General features: G+C 41.8%; 1 protein-coding gene across 1 annotated transcript in view; it reads right to left on the bottom strand.

Moving 5' to 3' along the window:
* Positions 1 to 6,393, bottom strand: part of LOC149311851 (synapsin-3-like) — a 245,201-nt gene extending 238,808 nt beyond the window's left edge. Inside the window, exon 1 of the mRNA XM_089528061.1 lies at positions 6,194 to 6,393. The gene's annotated coding sequence lies outside the window, so the exon portion shown is untranslated. The remainder of the gene's footprint in view (positions 1 to 6,193) is intronic.
* Between the last annotated feature and the right edge of the window lie 435 nt (positions 6,394 to 6,828).

Genomic DNA, 6,828 nt, shown 5'->3' on the forward strand with positions numbered 1-6,828 from the left:
AATCCATGGGTTATAGCAAAATCCATAATTTTGTCCACAAAATCTGCCCTCCTCATATATGAGGTCAATGTACATACAAGTATATACAGTATCTGAGATTTCACCACCAGCAGTAAACTAGCATTAGGATTCCTAGGAAGTGGGGACTGCTGGCATTTTGCCTGCTTCTTAATCACAATGCTAATGTGAAGGAAAGAGCAAACAATGAATTCAGCCAGCTAGGGATAAATGACGTAATGGCTTCTCATTCCTAGTCTGCTGCTTCAGTTGTGTTTCTAAGAACAGACTCTATAATAAACTCCCTTTAGGCAGCATCAGAAGGGGGAAACAGTAGTGCATTTTTAAAAATAACATCATGATCACAATCATCATCAATATCATTCCACCTTCCTCCTGGTACAGGGACTCAATTAATCCCTTGTTGATGCCTCCTTTCAGCTACTTTTAAAATATCCCAGTTTCTCTTGTCTCTTCCAACCTTCGTGATTTTTTAAGCTTACTTCAGTTGAAGTTCAAAAGCCAAAAGTAACTCATTGGGAGGGGGAAGAGATGAGGAGTTGGAGTTTTGCCCCTTCCAATTGTTGTTTTGTGCCTTCAAGTCATTTCCAACATATAGCGACCCTAAGGCAAAGCTATCATGGGATTCTTCGGCGGCTGACATGCTCAAGGTCACCCTGTGGGGAATTGAACTCTGGTTTCCAGGGTCATAATCCAAGGCTCAAACCACTACACCATACTGGTTCTGCTCTTCCTCAGGCTTAGGCAACAGAAAACTGCTTCATCCTCTCTTAGCCTGTGTGTTCATCCTCATTAATAACTTTTGACATATTGACCATACTTGGATCTTGCTTGGTCATACATGCCCCAGTCATCATGTAAAATGTTGGAGGGCATGGAATCATATGATGTGGTTAACTCTGGCTTCTCCACTGTCTTGCAGTGGATGGTTAATGGAAGAATAGGGGACTTCTACTTTGCTACTTCATATTAAAAATACCAGTGTTCCTCAGCATAAAGCAGAAATTTGTGCCTTGTGCAGGTATAGCCAATGTCCAAAAACCCAGTCAGTTGTTTATGATTGCAACTGTTTAAATATTTGAAGGGATGTCATATTGAGGAGGGAGCAAGCTTGTTTTATGATGCTCCAGAGACTAGGACCCGGAGCAATGGATGCAAGCTACAGGAAAAGAGATTCCACCTCAACATTAGGAGGAACTTCCTGACAGTAAGGGCTGTTCGACAGTGGAACAGACTTCCTCGGAGTCTCCTTCATTAGAGATCTTTAAGCAGAGGCTGGATGGCCATCTGTCAGGGATGCTTTGATTGAGATTTCCTGCATGACAGGGGGTTGGACTGGATGGCCCTTGTGGTCTCTTCCACCTCTATGATTCTATGATTCTAACTCAATGGGCTGAACAAGTGCATATTGTCCAGAGGTAAAAATGCTCTTGGAGGGGAAAAAGTAATGATGATTTGTGTGGTTCTAGCTTACATCTTAGCAGAACCCTCGAGGAAGCATGCAAAATATAAGATACAGTGCAAATATTTAAAAAATGTATCCAGTTTAAAAGCAAATCGAAAGCAATTTGAATACAAATCTAAATACACACACATATCCCACACTCAAAACCAGCAGAAATCAGAGAAAACACACTAAGTGCTATGAGAAATTTAATTCTTTCTGGATCACTTGTTGTATCATTAATTAACTGATATCTTGTTGATTAGTTACATTTATATAGTGTTTTTCCTCTAGTGAGCTCAAAGCTATATACCCTCTTACTCTATCTTCATAGTCTCCACAACAACCTGGTGAAGTAGGTCAGTCTGAGAGAGAGTGATTGACTGAAAGCCATCCAGTGTATTGGAACTGGAACCTGGACTTCTTTTTAAGTCCAACATGCTCACCATTACATCAGATGGGTTATCATGCTACTACAACAGCCATTTTTAAGAAGGCAGACTCCTTCTCCTATAAGTTTATGCTCCAAAATTAGAATCAAAGATAGGGAGAAAAAATTGTGAGAGAACAATACATATAAATTTTAATAGAAGAGAACTATATCTTCATTCCTGATGTAACTTTTCTAATACTTTCTTGTAGTTCAGAAGTGAAACAATACTATGTTGTATGTCCCTTGAATGTATGCATAACAGAGAATATCATCAACAAGAGGTAACAGTATGCATTTCACAGTCCTTCTTTGTGCCAGATTTTGCCATAGTATTGTGCATATTTAATCAACTCATACTAGAAGGAGAATGTTGTTTCATTCATGAAAGGGGTTACACTTGTGGAATTTATTATCTAAACCATTATTACTATTATTCTCCTAATGGATAACACTAAAGCATTTCTGCTTAAGACAAAACCTCTGCCTAGCACATGGAATTGACACCAAAGAAAGCAAAATATATTGTGCTAGTTTCATGGGAACTATGCTATGCCTCTTATGCTAGTTGCAACAGCCCATTCCCTAATAGTGCCCTGTCAACCATCAACATGCACCCAACAGGTGTAAGATGGACAGGAGACCAGAAGATGTATCACTGTAATTGGTTGGGAGGCCCTGTTTATGCTTAATATCTTCCATAGGCGCGTTCTAGACGGGCCTTTAATATGCCCCCGTCACGTGCTAGGGGTTGGCCGAGGACCTAGTGTCCACACTGGCCTCACCCCTAGCACGTGACGAGGGCGTAAAGATGGCGGCGCCCTATACACACGGGCACCGCCATCTTTACGTGCTGGACGCGTTGCGTCCGCATGTGTCGCCCCGGAAGTGACGCTGCGAGTGCGCGACTAGCGCCTCATAGCGTCTCTTCCGGAGCACAGAAAGGAGTGTGATTTTCGCTCTCCTTCTGTGCAGCGTCCGGGAACCGCGCGGTTTGGCTGCTGCGGTTCCCGGACGCTGCAACCAGCGGCGGCGGCAGACTGCCACTTCTCGGCGGTCTGTAACGCGCCATAGTAACTCTGGAGCTCTCCAACAAATTCCAGTGAACTTTCTGTTGACCACAAACTACTTAAAATTGGGAGAGACTGGGTAGAATTTGTCTTTTCTTAATTAGAATGTCTGGGAGTGATGATAAGAGTAGAGTATCTGTTAGCATTCTCCACACATGCAAGCAAGCCCATCACATAAATTCAGTTTGACAAATATATTTAGAAGCCAGGTTGTACTAGATTAACAGCCAGCATGACTACATAGTATAGCTAGATCAGTAGCTACCAGAAATAAATCCTGCTGTTAGTCATTCACACTCTTTCCCTGCATGTTACAGAATCTGATTATACGGAGCACTTAACATTGATTTCTGCTTGCCAAGATGCAATGGCTGAGTTTGGCTGCTCCCTCCTCACTTCCACCTCTCACAAGGCAGGATTCTTACACTGTGGCAGTCAAGAATGTTTGAGTCTTTTCATTATCTTTAATCTTAGAAAACACAGATGTGATACGTTCTAATGTTGAATGTAATATAACGTGAAGTTGGTATATTCTATATGAAAAAGTCCTGCATATTAAAAAAAGAGAGAGAAGAAACTGAATCTCATCTGTAGTAGCTCTAGAAACACACAATGAGATGGGGAGAGCCCCCCCCCCCTTTATATGTTACTTGGAGGTCTTTAAATGAATTGTTAAAGTTTTGGTTTATTTGTTTATTTCAAGGATTTATATTCTGCCTTTCTCCAACAATGAGATTCAAGGCGGTTTATATGTTTAAATAAAGTGGCCACTCTGTAAGCATGCCAGGGAAGTATGAAAATTTGCATGTTCCATGGTGGCCTGGTCAATGTTGTATGTGTTGGTTATTTCATCATTTTTTTCTCTTCTTTTTTGAGTGTGTAAGGATCATTTAATTGCTTGTGTGTATACAACTACATCACATGGTATTTATGATGAGAGTGTATGACTGCTTACACTTCACCAAGCCTATGGACTACTTGCATGGTATAGGCCTAAAAGGAAGTTGGAATAAGCTGTGTTTTCCATTGTGTTTCCAAACTTGGCCACACAGTTTCTGTTGTGTGGATGGTTTCTGTGCTTATAGTAGTGAAGAAAGCATCCCCTTCACATGCTGAGAAGTACTCTCTCTTGGATTAGCTCACATGTGCCAGAAACAAGCCCTAACAGTGCAAACAAGCCCTAGGGATAATTCTAGAAGATTTCAAACAGAGCTTTGCAATGATATGTTTTTGGACTGTAGCCCTGAGAGTCTTCTATCTAGCATAGCCAGTGGCTATGTTGGCTAGAGGATTCTTGGAGAAGGAGTCCAAAACAACAGCAACAACAAGACAGATCGCTGATGTACTCCTACACAAATGAGAACCTGTCTGTCTAGATATAATGGCAGAATTAAGAATACAAGAAATAAGTCCTGCTGGATCATTCTAGAAATAAGTCATTCTATGCTAGCATTTGGTTTCCACATTTCTCTGCATTTCTTCCTTTGGGCAATTCACAAGTGGCACACAAATGCAATCTCCCTCTACCTGTTGCTGGTTCAGGGGTATGTTGGTTTTGAATGTGGAAGCACTATTTAGTTTTCATAACTAATTGCTGTTGATAGACTTAGCCTGTCTGAATTTGTCTAATTCTTTTGAACAGCCCCCCAATAATTTGTGATCATCATGTTTTTGCATCAGTGAATTCCCAAAGTAAATAAAAAATACTTCATTTTGTATGTCTCAAACCTACTACTAATCAATTTTATTGAGTGACCCTTAATTGCAATATTATGGCCCCGAACATACCACCAAGAAGCGGTATCCAGGCGGCGATTCTAGGGTTAGGGACCGTGCACCAACCGCACGGTCCCTAACCCTAGGTCATCACGGTGGCGGTGTAATGGCAGCCTCCCATCCATATGGGGGCCACCATCGTGACATAAGTGACATGCAGTGCACTTGTGACATGCACACGGCATCCCAAGAAGAACCCAGTTTTTCCAGGTTTTTTGGGGGGTGAGGGACGCCGCGGAATTTGGCTGCTGTGGTGTCCCTCTGCAGGAAAACCAGCCGCCTCCAGCCCACCCTTTCGGGGTAGTATGTACCGGTCATATGAGAGGATTCTCCCCCCTTGTTTGTGCACTTATTGTGCCAAAGTACATTATTTCACCTACTCAGCCACCACAGAACCAGACATATATACAAGGGAATTTTATCCAGAGACTTGTCTACGAAAGCAGATGCCCCAGTTCAGTGGTTGGTCTTTAAAGTACTAAAGAGCTTTTTGTTATTTTTGCTACTATAACTGATGCTAAAGTGGCTGATGCAGTCTCTTCTGCATTTGCATGAACAATATAAAATAATTGGTCTAGGAGTAAGCATTAACTTTGTTTTCTTGATACATGCAAATTTGTATCAAGTCCCAAGCTTAAGCTGGTGCCCTTTGCTAGAAATTAAGAGTGCAAGCAGTAAACGAGACTTAATACAGTGGGAGCCAATTTGCACAGGATTGCTCTGCATATCCCATTGCCATCAATGGAATTTACATTTCTGTTAATATGTTTAGGCTTAGGTTGTAAGATTTGACCTGCAATTTCAGAAGGGTCTCCTCTATTTTTCTTGCACCTTTTCTGGGTTCATCTCCTTTTCTGACATTTCTCTGCATTTCTTCCTCCTAGTCTTTTCTGTTTCTCTCCTCTTCATAATATATTCTATGCCTCTGCTTGTAAAGAAAGACCTCCAGAAGGAGGCCTGTTTCACACTTGGAGATAGAATGGAAGGAATTACAGATTTCAAAGATGTATACAATAAATTCTTCTTTATTATGTCTCCCCCCCCCCCCCACCCAAGATACCATTAGGCACCTTCTAATTCTATTAACCCTTTTTTGGTCCCTTCTTCTTGCCTGGGATTCCTTCCCCACTTAATTCCTTCCTTCCTTCCCTTTTTTAAAAGATACAAATACAAGAAACCACTGATCATTATACTGAATATGGAACACAGAACAGAAACAGGCATGTCTAACACAGCTTATTGTTGTAGACATTAAAAGCAGATAGTTGCAGCAGACAAAGACACAAAAGCAATGGCAAGCCTACTTGCCAGCAGCCACACGCATTAGACATCCACACACTGATATTTCCCTCCCCCACATATAGGAAAATAGGTCTTTAAGCAAGAGAGGATTTTTACACATAAGGTCTGCATTGTGCTGCCTAATCCTCAAAACAACTGCACTTCAGGTCTTACCTTCCAGCCGGTCTCCTAATCCAACCCACCCCTTCCTGGGTCTGTTTCTTCTTCCTTAATCTGCACATAAATTGGAAGCTCTGCCTTTCCTTTCACATTTGCTGCACACTAGCAATATTCACTGTCATCCTGTTCTACAGCATCCTTCCTGCCTGATTGGCTCAAAGCAGGCAGTGTATTAAATCAGGCCCCTCCTTATACCTTGATTATCATAGGAGCATGATGAATTATTTAGTAAAACAACTAGTGGGCTGGCTTGGATCTCACACAGCCTGTTGGAAAGGGCAGAAGTCCTTCTCCCTAAAGGCTGTTGCTTTGGAAGAGAATTCAAGAGACAGATTCAACCAGTCATCCTATCAGCAGTCTAGGCAGAGAAGAAAAGAGAGGTGAGGGCTGGGTGTGGTAGTAGAATTACTTATTTGCAACCCCTCCCATCAACACATAATATTGCCAGTTGGTGTTTAGCATTCCCTGAAGAAATCCCCATTGGCCACAATAGCTGGGTGTGATGGGAGTTGTGGTTCAACACACCTGGACAGAGCACCCAGTAGAGGAAGGTTTTCATAGATTAGCAGAACATTAATCTCCTTTGTACAGTCTCAAAGGAATAAGGCTGTCTTTCTTTCTTTCCTTCC

Source organism: Sceloporus occidentalis, unplaced genomic scaffold (assembly GCF_023333645.1).
Source record: "Sceloporus occidentalis isolate IW3139 unplaced genomic scaffold, rSceOcc1.0.p SCAF_5, whole genome shotgun sequence".
NCBI lineage: Eukaryota > Metazoa > Chordata > Lepidosauria > Squamata > Phrynosomatidae > Sceloporus > Sceloporus occidentalis.